The following is a 19,823-nucleotide window of genomic DNA, read 5'->3' as shown; positions in this document are numbered from 1 at the left end:
CCGAGCACAATATTTGTGCTCCCCTTGCAATACCAGCGAACGCAAATGTGCGCTGGTATTACTAGTTGAGTGCAATACGAATGCTATGATGTTCACATTACATAGAAGCTTTACGCTCACAAGAGCACGCTTCCATAGCCTCCAATGGGAGCCTTTTTCTCATGCGCAGCGATGGGCAGCAAATATAAATATATATGTATATCATTATATTTATATGTTAATATGTGTATATACATATATATTTATAGTAATAACACAGTCCACATAGAGTGCAATGTAAAGACACTTTTCAGTGCCGTTTTTTTCTAAATCTCCACACACTTTAACCCATTAAAACTGCTTTGTGCAGTTATATATTCAAAAAATAAAAATGCTCATAATTTTTATTAATAAAAAGGAACAAAACTCTTTATTTTGGGGACAATTGGGGGACATTTTTTAAAATTAAGTAGAGGTCTGAGTGCAAATTGCTAGCTGTAGCATTAATAAGCCACTTGTAATGGCTGGTTATTTAATGTGCACCAATAAATGGGAGAATTTGCCCATTTATGGGCGCATGTCAAATTTGTGCTCCACTTGTAATCAAGCTCTTAGTCTGTATATTTGGCGTGAATATTACCAACTCAGATAATTATGACAATCAGATGAATATTACTTTTTATGTAGAATACACTGGATCATTTAAATGTTCTAGATAAAAAGAATTGAAAGAATATATAGTCTAAAACAGATAGGAAATTTGTCAGGCTAATTTAACTATGCATTTGTTAAGTCGTATGTTAGAAACACCAATCATAATCGTTTTTTAAGTATGATTTCTTGTGCTTGCAATGCTTCAGTTAATGTGATGCCAAATACCCCGGTCGCTAGTAAATGTTCAGTTCAGATCTGTCAGGATTTAGCAACGGCTCATTAGACTTCATGCTGTTTTATCAAAGCCAGTGCTCTCTCTGACTGGTCTTAGTGAGCTGTTGAAAGTTGAGTATAAAGCTGTGCAGCCAAAGTGGCATTGCCTTTAATTGCTACACATTTTTCAGTCAGTACAGCGTTTAACGCTTTCAGCATTTACATGATATTATTTTCCCTTCTGTTACATTTTAAATAAAACAGGAAATGCCTTCTGTTTTCCTTCTCATTGAGCCATAATATACAGTGTAACACATCTAGTTCATAATCCTGAAGCAAATACAAGCTGTCTTATGCATATCAAACATCATCATATTTTAGTCAAACTAAAAGCAAGCCTAGCATTAGGCCAATTAGTTGACCACCTAGATAATTATACTTTTCTATGGGCCTCAACACATCAATGGCCCCTCTAAAGGGGTAATAAAATGGCCAAATCTATTGCTTTTCCAAATATGGTGGCATGCTTTTAGAAATGACATTTCCAAGGGCTTGTTTCTCTAAAACTCCCAAGCATTAAGAGAAATATCAGAATGACCCTCGTATGGACAGTTTTCACTACATTCTCTTAAAACGAGGGGCTGTGGCAAGCTGCCTCCTATAGAAAGTAATGAAGATCTCACAGGGGAAAGCAATTGTGTTTAAAGTAAACATCAATCAAATGAATGTGTTGTTATCATATGCTACTTTACATTTACCAAGGGCCACTGTAAGTAAATATTTTCTATGCCTGTTACTAACTACCCAAATACGCTTTTTATCAATAGCATTTCATTAACATATCTCTACCGTATATCAGAAATCTTGTCTGCAAATGTAATTGTTTTCCAAACCCACTCCGTGGGTATCCTTTGCTTTGTACCAATCCATTTACAATACCTAGGTTTCAAAATGGCGCTTTAAACACAATTTCATTGGTTTAAGTATTTTGAACACACAGTGCTGAAAATAGTGGGCAGGATAACGTGACATCATAGGGGAATAAAAAATATAACTTTTATAACATTATGAAACTTCGTTTTAGAGAAAATATAGGTCAGTAGGTTTTAATTAATGTTTATTAACTTTAATATGTTAGTTGTTTAGCTTAAAAAGTATAACAGAAAGTAATCCTTAAAGTATTACATATATGTCTTTTTTTTAACTGTACCATCAGATCATTTGAAACAAATATTTCCTCTTTACATTGGGAAAGAAGATATATTAAGACCTGCAAGTGTAAGAAAGTACAAAGATATTTTTGAAAGAACAATTCTAAGGATATGTTTACCAAGTCCACTGCTAAACAATACTGAACTGCAGTTCTGCCAGATGCTGGTTGTGGTGTTCCTCATACCGACCACTCGTTTCCTATTTACACATAACTCTTTAAAGGGACAGTCTAATCAGAATTAAACTTTCATAATTCAGATAGAGGATGCCATTTTAAACAACTTCCCAATGTACTTTTATCATCAAATTTGCTTTGTTCTCTTGGTATTCTTAGTTGAAAGCTAAACCTAGGACGGCTCATATGCTAATTTCTAAGACCTTGAAGGTCGCCTCTTATCCGAATTCATTTTGACAGTTTTTCACAGCGAGAGGTTGTTAGTTCACATGTGTCATGTATATATATAACATTGTGCTAATGCCCATGGAGTAACCTAGGAGTCAGCACTGATTGGCTAAAATGCAAGTCTGTCACAAGAACTAAGATATGGAGGCAGTCTTCAGTGGCTTAGAAATAAAATAATCACAGAGGTAAAAAGTATATCAATATAACAGTGTTGGTTATGTTATGCAAAACTTGGGAATGAGTAATAAAGGAATTATCTATATTTTTAAACAATACAGATTCAGGAGGAGACTGTACCTTTAACAGAAAAAGAAGAGACATTGTTAAAAGGTTGTTGTTATTTATGTTAGTTTATATTTTAAAAGTGATAAAGAACATTATAATAGAAACTGTAGAAGACATCATTTAGAAGTACTATATGTTATGTGGGTTGGCAAATAATAAGACTTTCAAAGGTGTTGTCTCTGGGGTGTGCTCTACTGGATTTTCCATAAGCTTCTATAACCGGTCTTTGTAGAACCTATAATTTTCCTTATTGTACAAAGTACAGCATAGTCCACATATTTCATAACATATTATGAATCTGTTCTGAAGCCTTCTAAGTTAATTTGAATAGAGATGTATATTATAACCATGTATGACCTCTGCTGCATAAGTTTGGGGGGGGGGGGGAGGGGCATATGGGTTTATAATTCAGAATAAATTTTTTAAAAAAGGAATGGAGTTAATCTGGGGTATGCTCTGTGGACCAATAGCTGTAAAACCTGTATAAGAAAAATAAAAGTAAGTCTCAATTGAAGGTTTTATTGTAGCAGAGTCAGAAATTAGAGCATGACAAAAGTCTGATCAAGACCACTAAAGAGACCAGGCTGTCAAATCAACAGATACCGCAGCAGCTTTTCTTTCCTGTTGATAAGATACAACGAAGGCAAGAACATGCTCACTGTGACTATTTGTATTTCGAAACAAATAATATTTAATCTCAGTTACTCCATAAGAAGCATACTAGCAGTATCATATATCTCAAACAGATAGAGTTGTTATTTATTTTCTAAAAAAACAAATACAAGCATGGATAAATAATATTTGAGAGCTGACAGCTGAGTGAAAGAAATGACACGAAAGAATTGAAAATAAATATGAAATTGCTAAAATAAAGCCAAAAAATTTATATAAAAGTATAGACATATTACAAAATATAGTAAAAAAAGAAAATGTACTTGAATAAAAAAATACAATTTATTTTTTAAAAATGGGGCTTCATAGTTGTTATTAAAAGGATACCGAAGTCAAAATTAAACTTTCATAATTCAGAAAGCGCATTTTTATTAGATTTACCAATTAACTTCCATTATCAAATGTTGCATAGTCTTTATATATCCACAGTTTCTGAGGCACCAGCTGCTACTGTTTATTTGCAGTTATTGAATTTTCTTTTTATGATGCATTTATTAATTATTTAATTACATTGTATTTAAGGGTCCTTTAATATTTTAATACAACTTTCCTAATTAATATTTTGGCAAGTCTTATTTTTTTTGTTTTTAAAGTTTATCTGCAAAAAAAATATTTTTTTTCCTATGGCATAGAGAGTCCACAAAACATTCTAATTATTAGTGGGATATTTACTCCTGGCCAGCAGGAGGCATCAAAGAGCACCCCAGCAGAGCTGTTAAGTATCACTTCCCTTACCCATACCCCCCAGTCATTCTCTTTGCCTTGATCACGGGAGGATGACGAAGATGGTGTCTGAAGATTTTAATCCTTTTAATGGGTACTTTTCCCTGCAAGCAAAGATTGGGGATATGCTGTGTCCATGTCAATCTCTTTAGTAAGAGTAATGGTGGCTATTAGCAGTTAGAAGAAGGAGAGGTGGTCTTTGCTTAAACGTCTGAAATTATTGCTGTGCTGCTGTGGTTTTCGCACCGTTTTTTTTTTCCGGAGCAATTTTTCAAAACAAAAGTTTTTATTTTTTTTATTGCAGTCACGTGACCACTCCTACGCACTTCCGGTATTTGGTTTCTCTGTTCAATTCAGAGTTTGCCGTGGTGAGTGTGGAGGCTGCAGTTTCCTCTATCTACAGTGGCTAGTGGATTTGGGCTGTTCCGGTAACAAGGACTGTATTTTGCTACCGGGTGTGTTCGGTTTTCTGTGCTAGTGGGATAGAAACTTCTGGAGGGGTAAGACCTCAGCAGAGCTGAGGGTTTTAGGTGCTTATTTATGTTTTATTGCTTCATATAAATAAACTTAATTTGACATTTAAATTTTTTTTGTTACTTGTTAGTAACTGATACCCAATTATGGACACTAATACTGATACATTGATACATTTGAAAAATGCTTCTTGTGTTTGGTGGCTAAGATAATTCCTCCTGTACAGTTCTGCTCTTCATGTCTAAATAAAACTTTAAAGTTTAAAGATAAGATGTCTCTCCCTGAGCCTCCTGTCTCTAAGGATTGTGTTATCCTAGCTACGCCTCAGCTTTCCCCTCAAGCTTCCAAGCTTCACATGCAGTGTCCCGCGGTTCCTCTCAACCTCCTGGGGGGGGTTACCTGGGGATTTTGCTGCGCAGATTACTTCTGCTGTTTCTGCAGCTTTATCAGCCTTTCCAAAGGTTTCTGGTAAGCATAAGAGGAAATCTAAACATAGTGATGTTAGTAAGGCTAACTCCGCTAAGACTGCGTTAGTCAGTTTGTCTCAATTATCTGATGAGGATGATTCTACAGTGGCTTCTGAGGAGGAATTGTCAGATTCTGATACTGTAGTGACCAATTCTGCATATTCAGAGGCGATTAATTTCAGATTTAAGTTAGAACACCTTTGAGTTCTTTTGAATGAGGTTCTTGCTACTTTGGAAGAATCCGACGCATCTGTTGCAGAAAATTCAAAGAGGTCTAGTAAGCGTAATAGGGTATATTATGTACCCTCATCTATGGAAGTATTTCCAGTTCCAGACCGTATAGCAGATATTATAACTCAGGAATGGGATAAACCAGGGATTCCTTTTTCCCTGTCCCCTGTTTTTAAAAAGATATTTCCTGTTGCTAATGCAATTCCTGATTTGTGGTGCATGGTGCCCATGGTAGAGGGAGCTATCTCTACTCTGGCTAAGAGAACTACTATTCCTATTAAATATAGTTGTTCTTTCAAGGATCCCATGGATAAGAAGCTTGAGGCTTTTTTGAAGAAGATGTACATTCATCAGGAATTTCAGTGGCCACCTGTTGCTAGTATTGCTACAGTTGCGGAGGCAGCATCTTAGTGATGCAATGATTTATCTAAACTCATCCTAGAAGAGACTACTATAGAGGAGATCCAAGACAGGATCGAGCTCTTAAGCTAGCCAATACCTTTATTTGTGATGCCAACATGCAAGTTCTTTGGTTGGGTGCTAAGTTTTCTGGTTTAACTGTTTTAGCATGCAGAGCTCTCTGGTTAAAATCTTGGACAGCAGATGTTATATCCAAGTCCAAGCTTCTATCTCTGCCTTATAAGGGTAAAACCTTGTTTGGACCAGGTCTGGCAGAAATTATTTCTGACATTACAGGTGGAAAGGGTTCGTTCCTACCTCAGGATAAAAAGAATAGACCTAAGGGTCAACAGAATTCTAATTTTTGTTCCTTTCATAACTTTAAGGGACAGAAGTTTTCCCCTTCCTCTTCCAAGTCGAATAAATCCAAGTCTTCTTGGAGGTCCAGTCAGCCTTGGAATAGGGGGAAGCAAGCTAAGAATCCTTCAGTTAATTCTAAATCACCATGAATGGGCTCCCACCGATCCTGTAGTGGATCAAGTGGGGGGCAGGCTTTTATTTTTTCAGCAGGCTTGAATACACGATGTTCCAGATCCTTTTGCCATAGATATGGTATCCCACTGTTACAAAATAGGATTCAAACATTGTCCTCCCAGGGGCAGGTTCCACCTGTCAAGGTTATCTGCAAACCAGATAAAGAGGGGCCTTCTGAAACTGTGTAAAATACCTATCTTCCCTGGGAGTGATTGTTCCAGTTCCTCTAGAGGAACAGGGTCTAGGATGCTATTCAAATATATTTGTAGTTCCCAAAAAGGAGGGCACTTTTCGTCCCATTCTGGACCTAAAGTGTCTCAATCAATTCCTCAGGGTTACATCCTTCAAGATGGAGACCATCTGTTCTATTCTTCCTTTGGTCCAAAAGGGTCAGTTCATGATGACTATACATCTGAATGATGCGTATCTTCATGTTCCTATTCACAGGGATCATTACCAGTTTGTTGCCCTTCCTTTTGGCCTTGCTACAGCTTCCAGAATTTTTACAAAGGTTCTGGGGGCTCTTCTGGCAATGGTGAGGTCCCAGGGTATTGCTGTGGCGCCTTATCTAGATGATATTCTAGTTCAAGCTCCATCTTTTCATCTAACAAGATCTCATACCGAGTTGTTGTTGTCTATTCTACGTCCACACGGGTGGAAAGTGAATCTGGTAAAGAGTTCCCTTGTTCCAGATACAGGGGTGTGTTTCTTGGGAACAATCATAGATTCCCTGTCCATGAAGATTTTTTTGAAGGACGTCAGAAAATCCAAACTTCATGTTTCTTGCCTGTCTCTCCAGTCTGCTATTCATCCATCTGTGGCTCAATGCATTTAGGTGATTGACTGATAGTTGCCTTCATGGATATCATTGCTTTTGCTCGGTTCCATCTGAGACCTCTGCCGCTATGCATGCTCAGTCAATGGAACGGGGACCACTCAGATCTCTCGCAGAAGATAAATTTGGGTTCCCCAACAAGAGTCTTTCTCTCATGGTGGCTTTCACAGGACCATCTGTCTCGGGGCACATGTTCCCTGAGGCCTTCCTGGGTGATTGTGACAATGAATGCCAGCCTGTTAGGCTGGGGAGCAGTTTGGGGTTTCTTAAAGACACAGGGTCTGTGGACTCCTGAGGAGTTGTCTCTTCCAATAAACATCTTGGAGTTGAGCGCAATTGGCCTTAACTAGCTTTGTTCCGATTTATCAGATTTCAGTTGGACAACATCACCTCAATACCCTACATCAATCACCAGGGAGGAACTCAGAGTTCCTTGGCAATGAAGGAGGTGTCTCGCATTCTCCAGTGGGCGGAGTCTGACGATTGCCATCTTTCTGCCATTCACATACCATGGGTGGACAACTGGGAGGCGGATTTTATAAGCAGGCAGACTTTTCAATTCTGAGAGTGGGCTCTCCACCTGGAGGTTTTCATAATGATAACTCTCAGGTGGTGGGTTCCAGAGTTGGATCTGATGGCATCTTGTCAAAATGCCAAGCTTCCAAAGTACGGTTCAAGGTCAAGAGATCCTCAAGCCATTATGGTAGATGATCTAGCAGTTCCATTGAGCTTATACCTAGCATACCTGTTTCCTCTGTTTGCATTGCTTCCATGAGTTATTGCTCACATCAAACAGGAGAGAGCTTCTGTGATTATAATAGCTCCTGTGTGGCCTCGCAGGATCTCGCTCACGGATCTGGTGACAATGTAATCTCTTCCGCTGTGGAGGTTACCTTTCAGGAAGGACCTTCTATTTCAGGATCCTTTTCTTCATCCAAATTTGGTTTCTCTGAAGATGACTGCTTGGAGATTGAACGTCTAAGTTTGGCTAGACGTGACTTCTCTGAGAAAGTCATAGATATTATGCCTTAGGCTTGTAAACCGGTTACTCGCATAATTTACCATAGAGTATTGTGTAAATGCCTTCATTGGTGTGATTCAAAAGGTTTTTCTTGGAACAAAGTAAGGGTTCCTCGAATTTTGGCTTTTCTTTAGAAGGACCTGGAGATGGGTTTGTCAGTCAGTAATTTGAATTTGTGGTTCTGGCAGTTAAATTCTTGTTGCAACACAATTATTTTCTGTTTCAATTACGCTACTACCTCCAAAGACGTGGGACTGCTATGGGGGCTAAGTTTGCCCCCTCCTATGCTAACCTCTTTATGGGGTGGTGTGAGCAGTCCCAAGTCTATGGAGGTACTAGCACCTACCCAGCAGCATATATTGTTAAATATGTGTGCTACATTGACGACCTGCTATTGGTATGGTCAGCTTACTCTTCCAAGGCAGTTGATTTTGTTAAGCACCTAAAGCTTAATGATGTTGGCTTGCAATTTACGCATGAGTGGCAAAAAGACACAGTGTCCTTTTTGGATATCTCCCTCACGGGATTACCCTCTGAAAGAAAAGTGGTCTCTGCCCTTTACAGGAAGCCTATCACTGGCAATAGTTTATTGCATGCAAAAAGTAATCATCCCAGGCAAGTCTTTAGGGGCATTGCTAAGGGGCAGTTTCTGAGGCTGGGGCATAATTACACTAAGGTTGAGGTCTTCCTTGAGGAGAGTAGAGACCTTAAACACGGGTTAAAAGAGTGTGGGTATCCAAAAAACACAGTGAACAAAGCCTTTAACACAGTGAATAAATTTGATAGAAGTAACCTCTTGACTAATTGCAAGCCAAAAGGACAGCCTCACCAAGTGATACAAGGGCAACCAAAGTTCATTACCTTTTACTCGAATCAGTACAATCAAGTTTGTAAAATTGTGAACAAAAATTTACCAATACTTATGGGAGACAAGAAACTTAGGCATACAATCACTGCCACTTTGGGCAATATCTTGTCCCCTAGTATGCCCAAGGATGGTACATCCCAGAACTCATTGCTATATTGTCATGGTACCTACAAATGTAGAAGACATGTATGCACTTCATGTGATTATATCCACGTTGGAAAGACGTTTACTGTTTTTCACACAGGAGAAATCATAGACACGAAGGGTTGTATCAATTGCAAAACCACATTTATTATCTATTTGATTGAATGTACACAATGCTAGAGATAATATGTAGGTAGGACTACTAGGGATGTAGGCACTCATATTAGAGAACACCTCTCATACATAACAAGTGAAAGACCCTGTTCTGCCCTATCCAGACATTTTCTGGAATTGCATAACCAAGATGTGAGCACTTTCAGTTGGAGAGCTATTGAACAGATTAAAAACCAGCTAGAGGGGGAGACAAATTGTCACTACTGTGTAGTCAGGAAATCTACTGGATCTTCAAGCTAAAGAGCTTGGTTCCAGTGAGTTTCTATTCTGAAAATGACATTATTAACTACTGGCAACATTGAGCAAGTTTTTCTGTTCATTGGTTCTTTCTTTCTTGTTCTACATGTATCCCCTTGACACCAATTACTATTATCATCACTTAAGTTTACTTATATGTATTGATCCAATCCGGGGGTTTGATTTTTTTTTTCTATATGAGCTTGTAATTTGACTGCATATTGTATGTATATTTACCTGATCTGAAGTTATTATACAGTTTGACCTTATGATGGTATTTACTCCATTGGTTCTCTATATACATATACTTATGCTTATTGATTATACTATGATGTAATGCAACATTTAATACTTAATATATTGCATGTTTCATTGTCCCTCTATAATACCGACTTATATTCTAAGCAGTTTCTGAGTCCTATATTTATATCCTATTAGGTGAACAATATATCGATTAGTGTGGATGAAATGATTGTGGTATGTAATGTTTATTTATTTCTAGTTTAATACACTGTCAAAGTTCATTTACCACACTATTATACATATAGGTAAAGTGCTGTTCCTGTATCTGCTAAATCTGTATTCCCATTGTGATCTCAACCCTCTTTAACCAATCATGTATTTGTACCTTTAAATTTCATCAAGTTATTTGCCATTGGTTGTATCAAATCATATTGCTGTTGTTACCTTTAAAATGCACACACCTGTGCTTCTTTGTATGTCTATGATTACAGTCTCTGGGACTGAAACTGGTCAAACGTGCTTTTGGCTGGGAACGTTTTTCCATTCTCCTATGTGATTATATGTGTTTTTTCAAGATATTTTTGAATTAAACATGGATTATATTTATCTCAAGAATTCAGTGTGGAGACTTCTGTGGATATTTCACCTTTATTTAATATTTTGAATGGTCAGATTTCTGCTCTGTCTATTCTTCTGCATAAACGTCTGGCAGTTTTGCCAGATGTTCAGTCTTTTGTTCAGGCATTGGTCAGAATCAGACCTGTGTTTAGATCTGTTGCTCCTCCTTGGAGTCGTAACCTTGTTCTTAGAGTTTTGCAGCAGGCTCCGTTTGAGCCAATGCATTCTGTTAATATTAAATTACTTTCTTGGAAGGTTTTGTTTCTTCTTGCTATTTCTGCTGCTCGCAGAGTTTCGGAACTTTTGGCACAGCAGTGTGATTCCCCTTACCTTATTTTTCATGCTGATAAGGCGATCCTTCGTACTAAGCTGGGGTTTCTCCCTAAAGTAGTGTTGTATCGCAATATTAATCAGGAAATTGTTGTTCCTTCTTTTTGTCCTAACCCTTCTTCCCAGAAGGAAAATGTTTTGCAGAACTTGGATTTTGTGCATGCTCTTAAATTTTACCTTCAAGCAACTAAAGATTCTCGGCAAACTTCTGCCCTGTTTGTTGTTTTCTCTGTTAAAGGGACACTGAACCCAAATTTTTTCTTTTGTGGTTCAGATAGAGCATGCAATTTTAAGCAACTTTCTAATTTACTCCTATTATCAATTTTTCTTCTTTTGCTTGCTATCTTTATTTGAAAAATAAGGCATCTAAGCTTTTTTTTTTGGTTCAGACCTCTGGATAACAATTTTTTAATGGTGGATGAATTTATCCACCAATCAGCAAGGACAACCCAGGTTGTTCCCCAGGTTGTTCACCAAAAATGGGCCGGCATCTAAACTTACATTCTTGCATTTCAAATAAAGATACTAAGAGAATGAAGAACATTTGATAATAGGAGTAAATTAGAAAGTTGCTTAAAATGTCATGCTCTATCTGAAGCACAAAAGAAAAAATGTGGATTCAGTGTCCCTTTAAGCGTAGGGGTCATAGGGCCACTTCTACCATTCTTTCTCTGTAGTTAAGAAGTGTTATCTGTTTAGCTTTTGAGACAGATGGACAGCAGTCTCCTGAGAGAATTATGGCTCATTCCAGTAGAGCTGTTTCATCTTCATGGACTTTCAAAAATTAAGCTTCTGTGGAGCAAATCTGTAAGACGGCAACTTGGTCCTCTATACATACTTTTTCAAAATTCTACAAATTTGATACTTTTGCCTCAGCTAAGGCTTCTTTTGGGAGAAAGGTTCTTCAAGCGGTGGTGCCTTCTATTTAGGTCCGCCTGTCTTGTTCTCCCTATTCATTCTGTGTCCTCTAGCTTGGGTATTGGTTCCCACTAGTGATTAGAATGTTTCAAGGACTCTCCATGCCATAGGAAAGAAAACAAAATTTATGCTTACCTTATAAATTTATTTATTTCCGGGCATGGAGAGTCCATGGCCCGTTCTTATTCAATTTAATACAGCAGTTTTTTGGTCTAGTCCTCACACACCTCTATGGCCTTGTGTTATCTTCTTTTTTCTGTTTCCCTTCAGCAGAAATGATTGGGGGTTATTGGTAAGGGAAGTGATACTTAACAGCTCTGCTGGGGTGCTCTTTGCTGCCTCCTGCTGGCAAGGAGTGAATATTCAACTAGTAATTATAATGTTTTGTGGACTCTCCATGCCCAGAAATAAATACATTTATCAGGTAAGCATAAATTTTGTGTTTTCATCATAATCACTAATGTTGTATACATACATATATGAACAGTTTCTGATGTAATGGCAGTTCCATTATGACAAAACATATGTGGGATGATTTATACAATATAGATTATGTTAATAACTTTTTTGTTAATTTTGTCAAATTAACTAAAACTAGTACAAAAATTGTATGGGTTTTAAACCACATATTTTATTGAGAACAATCTAAATCTTGGAACTACAAACTGACAGGCATATAGATCAAATTAATTACTAAGGGCCAGATTACAAATTGAGAGCAAAATATCGCTTCTGCAAAACCGATATTTGTGCAAAGTGAGGTGCAATGTAAACACGACCTCGCGTTCGTATTGAATTGAAGCTTTGCACTCATGAGTGTGCGATTCCATAAGCTCCAATGGGAGCCTCATTCTCATGCTGTCAGACACGGCATGAGAACCTAGTGCAGTGAAGGGGGTAAGCGACTGGCAGCAAATATAAATATATATGTATATGATTATATATATATGTATGTGTTAATATGTGTATAAATATATATGTATATAACCATATACAGTACATATATACTTAAAGGGAACACACAGTTCCCATAGGCCCGCAATGTAAAGGCACTTTTCCGGGCTGTTTTTTTTCCCAAACACCCCACAGCCGCCAACTTTAGCCCTCAAAATACTGCCTAGTGCCATTATCTTTTAATAATTACTGGTTGTTTATCGGGCGCCCTAAATATCAAGAAAATCAGAGCAATTTATTATTACACTATTGCTTGAATATAACTTTAAGGTCAATCAAAATCCTTTAGAAAACCTTATGCAATGATTTACAAACACAAATCCACTTACACTTTAAACCCTTAAGGACCGGGCATTTCAGACAAAAACTTTCCCAAAAGACCAGAGAATTTTTAGCATTTTTGCCATCACTACATTTAAACAGAAATAGAGCCATTTTTAAATATATTTACCTATCAAAAATATATATATTTTTTTAGCAGACAACCAAAAGTATTGATCTAGGCCTATTTTGGTATATTTCATGTCACCATTTCACCGCCAAATGTGATCAAATAAAAAGAAAAACTTTAACTTTTTCACAATTTTAGGTTTCTCACTAAAATTATTTACAAACAGCTTGTGCAATTATGGCACAAATGGGTGTAAATGTTTCTCTGGGATCCCCTTTGTTCAGAAATAGCAGACATATATGCTTTAGAATTGCTTTTTGGTAATTATAAGGCCGCTAAATGCCGCTGCGCGCCTCAGTTGTATTATGCCCAGCAGTGAAGAGGTTAATTAGGTAGCTTGTAGGGTAATTTTCACTTTAGTGTAGAGATCAGTCTCCCACCTGACACATCCCATCCACTGATCCCTCCCTGACCCCCCTCAAACAGCTCTATTCCCTCCCCCACCTTACAATTGTCATCGCCATCTTAAGTACTGGCAGAATGTCTGCCAGTATGAAAATAAAAGCTTTTTTTTTTTAAATATATTTTGCTGCAGATCCCTTTCGGTTAAGGGATCCCACATGGGATCCCCCTCATTGCCCCTACTCCCTCCTCCCTTCTTCCCCTCAATGATGCAGTTTTTTTTTCTATACCCTGTAGCGTGGCTGAGCAGTCCCACCCACTCCCGCCTCCTCCAGTGATTGGCCGCCCACCCGCCTCTTTCCTTACGCTCCCACTCACCCACCAATGATCGGCACCCCCGCTGTCTGATTCAGATCTATTTCTGCAGTGCCCTACTCGTGGGGCATGCAGAAATAGCACAATCTCGCTATTTTGAGTGAGATTGTGGCAGAGAGAAGCCCAGGACTTTAGCAATTTACAGGGTACGTTGCTGGTTCTTAAGGGTATAACGACCAGCGTTGTTCAGGGTACGGTGCTGGTCGTTAAGGGGTTAATGGTGATTTTTTTTAATAAAATCATTAGATAAACTTTTTTAATAGATTGTGATCAACCTCTATAGGGGCCGATTTACTAATGTGCGGGTAGACATCGATAAATGCAGACAGCATATGCCTCAAAGGTGGTGGTTAAGGAGCAGTGGCCTTTTGACCCCTGTTTCTTAACTTCTGCTTCAGGCAGACCTGAATTGTTAAATTCATCTAAAGTTTTCATACACCTAGATTAAGAGTTTTGAGCGTTATAGGGAAAGTAAAGAATGTAACAAAACTAAGGTATTAACTCCTAATCTACTGCTCCCGATATCGCCACCACTATACTAAAGTTATTAACCCCTATTCCGCTGCACCCCAACATCGCTGCAACTATATTAAAGTTATGAACCCCTATTCTGCCACTCCCGATATCGCCGCCACCTACATAAAGCTATTAACCTCTAAACCCCTGGCCTCCCACATCACTATCACTAAATAAACCTATTAACCCCTAAATTACCAGCCCCCCACATCGCAACAACCTAAATTAAGCTATTAAACCCTAACCCTAATGTAACCCTAACCCTAACACCCCCTAACATAATTAAACTAGATCTAAATTAAACTTACAATTATTAACTAAATAAACCTATTAACCCCTAAACCGCCAGACCCCACATCGCAACAACCTAAATTAAACTATTAACCCCTAACCCTAAACCTAACCCTAACACCCCCTAACTTTAAAATAATTAAAATAGATCTAAATTAAATTTACAATTATTAACTAAATAATACCTAGTTAAAACGAAATACTTAGGCCGAAACATACGTCTGGGGTTTTGCTGTTTCTCTCGTTCAGAGAGGGATTGCCTGGTATTTCAGGGCTGGACTGTACTGTGAAGTCAGGATCAGAATGACATGCTTCAGGTAAGTTCTTCTCTGTGAAAGGCACATGTTGAGCAAAAAAGAGGCTGCTTCTTGGGTGGTAACTAGCCATAGAACAAGCTATTATGCTATTGTTCGCTCCCAGGTTGAGCGCTTCTCTCTTTTATTTATGCAAATTATGACACTTAGGGAAGTCTCCCTATTTCTAAAACGGGAATCCAGACGTGGACCCGTTGCTCAGTGTGCCTAGAGGGATATGGCTGCACCTCACTGACAAGGCCCACTATAGGCCGAAACATACGTCTGGAGTTTTGCTGTTTATCTCGTTCAGAGAGGGATTGCCTGGTATTTCAGGGCTGAACTGTACTATGAAGTCAGGATCAGACTGATATGCTTTAGGAAAGTTCTTCTCTGTGAAACACACATGTTGAGCAAAAAGAGGCTGCTTCTTGGGTGGTAACTAGCCATAGAACAAGCTATTATGCTATTGTTCGTTCCCAGGTTGAGCGCTTCTCTCTTTTTATTTATGCAAATTATGACACTTAGGGAAGTCTCCCTAAGTGTGAGACGGGAATCCAGATGTGGACCCGTTGCTCAGTGAGCCTAGAGGGATATGGCTGCACCTCACTGACGAGGCCCACAATAGGCCAAAACGTACGTCTGGGGTTTTGTTGTTTCTCTTGTTAAGAGAGGGATTGCCTGGTATTTCAGGGCTGAACTGTACTGTAAAGTCAGGATCAGACTGATATGCTTTAGGAAAGTTCTTCTCTGTGAAAGGCACATGTTGAGCAAAAAGAGGCTGCTTCTTCTGTGGTAACTAGCCATAGAACAAGCCATTATGCTATTGTTCGTTCCCAGGTTGATCGCTTCTCGCTTTTTATTTATGCAAATTTTGACACTTAGGGAAGTCTCCCTAAGTGTGAGGCGGGAATCCAGACGTGGACCCGTTGCTCAGTGTGCCTAGAGGGATATGGCTGCACCTCATTGACCAGGCCCACATTAGGCAGAAACGTACATCTGGGGTTTTGCTGTTTCTCTCGTTCAGAGAGGGATTGCCTGGTATTTCAGGGCTGGACTGTACTGTGAAGTCAGGATCAGATTGATATGCTTCAGGAAAGTTCTTCTCTGTGAAAGGCACATGTTGAGCAAAAAGAGGCTGCTTCTTGGGTGGTAACTAGCCATAGAACAAGTTATTATGTTGTTGTTCGTGCCCAAGTTGAGCACTTATCTCTTTTTATTTATGAAAACTAAATACTTACCTGTGAAATAAAACCTAAGCTAGCTACAATATAACTAATAGTGATAATGTATCAAGCTTAGGTTTTACTTTTATTTCACAGGTAAGTTTGTATTTATTTTAACTAGGTAGACTAGTTAGTAAATAGTTATTAACTATTTACTAACTACCTAGTTAAAATAAATTCAAACTTACCTGTGAAATAAAACCTAACCTGCCTTGCACTTAAACCTAACATTACAAAAAATAAACAAACTATCATTACAAATGATAAAAAAAAATCTACCATTACAAAAAAAGAAATTATCCAAAATAAATAAATATAATTCCTATTCTAATACCCTTTAAAAAAACACCCCACAATAAAAAAGCTTAATCTAGAATAAACTACCAAGGGCCCTTAAAAGGGCCTTTTGTAGTTTATTGTCCTGAGATAAACAGCTCTTTTTCTTCATAAAAATACAATCACCCCCTAACACTATTACAACCCCCCACCCCCCAAACTGCCAAGGGCCCTTAAAAGGGCATTGCTCTGAGATAATCAGCTCTTTTGCTACAAAAAAATACAAACACCCCCTAAGACTATACAAACCCCTACCCCAAAACTATACAAACCCCTATCCCAAAACTACCAAGGGCCCTTAAAAGGACCTTTTGTAGGGCATTGTCCTAAGTTAAACAGCTTTTTTGCTACAAATAAACCCCCCTAAAAATATACATTACACAAAATAAAAACAAAATTATCCAAAATAAAAAAGAATTACACCTAATCTAACAGCCCTATCAAGATAAAAAAGCACATCCAAAATAAAATAAAAAAACCTAGCCTACAATAAACTACCAATGGCCCTTAAAAGGGCCTTTTGTGGGGCATTGCCCCAAATATATCAGCTCTTTTACCTGTAAAAAAAAACACAAAGACCCCCCAACAGTAAAACCCACCACCCAACCAACCCCCAAAATAAAAAAAAAACTAATTCTAAAAAAACCTAAGCTACCCATTGCACTGAAAAGGGCATTTGTATGGGCATTGCCCTTAAAGGGCATTTAGCTCTTTTACTGCCCAGACCCTAAACTAAAAAAAAAAAACACCCAAAAAAGCCTAACACTAACCCCCTAACAATCCACTTACAGTTTTTGAAGTCCCGCTTGAACGATTTTCATCCCGGAGTTGAAGTCCTGATCCAGGCGGCGAGAAGTCTTCATCCAGGCGGCCTCTTCAATCTTTATCCAGGCGGCATCTTCTATCTTGATCCCGGAGGCTCAGAGCGCATCCATCCTGAAGACATCCGGCGCAGAGCATCCTCTTCATACGGTCGCCGCCGTACACTGAATCTTCATTGCAAGGTACGCAATCCAAGATGGCGTCCTTTGCATTCCTATTGGCTGAAAAAATTTGAATCAGCCAATAGGAATTAGAGCTGCTAAAATCCTATTGGCTGTTCAAATCAGCCAATAGGATTTAAGCAGCTCTCATTCTATTGGCAGATTAAGGTTTAATAATATTTAAATAGTTTTTTTGATGCGGGAGGGTGGCGGTTTAGGGGTTAATAACTTTAGTATAGTGGTGAGGATGTCAGGGAGCGGCGGAATAGGGGTTAATATTTTTTTTAAAGTGGCGGCTATATCGGGAGCGGCAGATTAGGGGTTAATATATTTAATTTAGTGTTTGCGATGCGGGAGTGCCCGGTTTAGGGGTTAATAGGTAGTTTATGGGTGTTAGTGTACTTTTTAACACTTTAGTTATGAGTTTTATATTACAGCTTTGTAGCGTAACACTCATAACTACTGACTTTAAATGGCGTTACAGATCTTGCTGTAACGCTCGCTTTTTAGCAAGAACGCAAAACTCATAATACCGGCGCTATGGGAATCCCATTAAAAAGTCATTTTTAGGAGTGCGGTACTGACGTTGCGTTACAGGCTAAAAGGCTTGCGGTACAACTACATTGACAAGACTTGTAATGGCTGCGTTAGGGAAAATGATGCGTTATGGGCCACAACGCTGCTATTTGACTCATAACGCAAAACTCGTAATCTAGCTGAAAGTGTTTTGATAAAATGAACTAGCATGCATTCCTGAACATATTATTATTTCAGACACACATCACTTCAAGCACAGAGCTATGGGTTCAGACTAGATAGAGTGTGGTGTTTGGGAACCGTGCACTGTAATTTTTCACCTCATTATGTTGTATTTTTCAACAGTTACATTTCATCTGCAAACTGTAAGTTTGGAAGAGTAAACTTCACCAAGTTAGATCATTATAATGTTCAAACAAATAGTACATTACATTCATGATGCATTTGATCATTTAAATGCTGCTGAATCAAGATGAAATAAAATATGGAGTTAGGAAGAAAATATAGCAACTAGTCAAACTAATTGGTCTATGCACTCCAAAATTATTTGTTTTATATTATGGACACCAATAAGGTGATTGTTATAATCAATTCTGATTTCTTTTGGATGAGACAGGACAAAAGTGGTGGTGGAGATTAGGTCTAGGGTTTGTAGTGTAAGCTAAAAAACACTAAACAAAAATAATACTAATTTTGGAAATAAAGTTCAGCTCAGTGGTGCATTGACATAAAATAGGCCATGAATCTGGCCTGGACCTTTTTATTTTAAACATAAAAAGTTATACAGTGAGAAAAAAATATCCAATATACTGTCTATGTGGAACTTTCATTCAGAATGCTAAACATGAAGTTGAATTACAAGAGCCACATCGAAATGTTGAATATCTTTGTTTATCTTGCAGTATATTGAATAAAGATATTCTGGATAAGCTGCTTCAAATACTACAAATGCACCACCATTTCAAGTTGAGTGTGCCTTTGGTGTATGGTCTAAAAGGAAAATTATGATATTTAAATATTAAAATTTTCAACACCTATCCTAAAAGCTTCTTGTCAAATTAAGAGTTATGTTTGATCCCTATTTATTTTATGTCTTCTCCACAGAAGCTACATGAAATGCAATGGATTTAACCATCTTGTTCCAGACTCATTGAGGAAGGTCCTTCAAAAGGGCAAACATTCTTTTTCAAATGCTGATGTTGCCCAAATATTTTGCAAGAAACTTTAAATGTATACCTTCATTTTGCAGAATCAAAATTCTAGAACTAAATCAGCATTTACTCATTTATTTCTTTTAGTGTACTCTTCAAAAAAATAATGTTGTTGTCTTGTATGTCAATTAAGACACGTTTCTTTTTCTGCGCCTGTGGGTGTAAATCTTGATGCACATTCTTTGACACTTGTTTATCATTGTTTAGGAAAAGTGTGTGTGATTAAAGGGACAATCTAGACCCAATACTTATTCCTTATTACTTATTGCTACACACCAGACAAGTATCTTGCAATGAGTTCCACATCTATAAGCTTGTAAGAAGTACATGCAACTTTAAAATAATCATTTGTTAGCAGTTGTAAATGGAATTTAACATTTTTCAGTTAGAAATTTCGAATTGAAAATGCACAAATCAGGGTGTGCAAGTAAAAAAATCTAGTCAAGAATCAATTGTGATTGAAGAAACTTAATATGCCAAATATACATGCAATAGGTGGATGGAGCTTGGCAGCCAATTTCTGCTCCTAACAACAAACAATGGATATTTAAATGTTTGTACTTCTTACAAGCTTATAGATGTGGGACCAGTTGCAGGATGCTTCTCTGGTATGTAACATTAAAGAGACACTGATACCAAAAAAATTATTTCATGATTCAGATAGAGCATGCAAT

This window comes from Bombina bombina, chromosome 1 (genome assembly GCF_027579735.1).
Source record: "Bombina bombina isolate aBomBom1 chromosome 1, aBomBom1.pri, whole genome shotgun sequence".
Classification (NCBI taxonomy): Eukaryota; Metazoa; Chordata; class Amphibia; order Anura; family Bombinatoridae; genus Bombina; species Bombina bombina.
Note: the sequence above shows the minus strand (reverse complement) of the source record.